The sequence below is a fragment of the Meleagris gallopavo genome, chromosome 1 (genome assembly GCF_000146605.3).
Source record: "Meleagris gallopavo isolate NT-WF06-2002-E0010 breed Aviagen turkey brand Nicholas breeding stock chromosome 1, Turkey_5.1, whole genome shotgun sequence".
Classification (NCBI taxonomy): domain Eukaryota; kingdom Metazoa; phylum Chordata; class Aves; order Galliformes; family Phasianidae; genus Meleagris; species Meleagris gallopavo.
This window is the reverse complement of record NC_015011.2, coordinates 169,591,261-169,592,052: the sequence shown is the minus strand read 5'-3', so window position 1 is coordinate 169,592,052 and position 792 is coordinate 169,591,261.

Genomic DNA, 792 nt, shown 5'->3' with positions numbered 1-792 from the left:
CTTCCTTCCTTCCTTTCTTCCTTCCTTCCTTCCTTCCTTCCTTCCTTTTCATCTCTAAGAATGATAGAATTCGGAACAGGTTGCTCAGAGGGGTTGCTGGTCTACACCCTTAGAGAAATTCAAAGTCCAATTAGGCATGTTTCTGGGCATGGACACTGTCCTGCACTGGCTGAGCCTGCTTTAGCAAGCAGGCTGAATGAGATGACTTCCAGAAGTTCCTTCCAACCAATACTCTTTAAATAACTGTGTTCAATTTAAGACAAAAGCATATTTTTCCCAAAGTGAGAGCTGAAGCCAAGAAATGACACAGAAAGATGAATCAGCGAGATCTTATGATTTTAGATTTTTTTTTTAGAAATTTGATTGTTCCTTGAAGTAATCGTGATTAGGTCTTATTGATGACTTTATTTTTCAGAAAATGAAAGCCTGTTGAATTCCAATCCATGAAAAAATCAGCACTGCCAATATCCCAGGCACCAGACTAATAACCTCCCTCCTCCATTACCTTCCGGGCTAAACGAGATGTATTAGGCATTTTAATTAAGTATAGGCAGACATCTTGGAAAGCATATAGAAAACGACCTAAGCCACAATTAGCTCACTAGTCTGTGGGGGCTTTCTTACATTCTTGATTACACTGCATACATTACTGTGCCTCTGCACAGCACTTCAGGCTGACAAGAATTCAGAAGCACAGACACTGTTGCACTGTCCTTGTCCCTCTGGTCTCACCACTGATCTATGTCCCTGCAGTATGCCTGGAACTGCACTAGCGTGCATCGCACAGCGGGG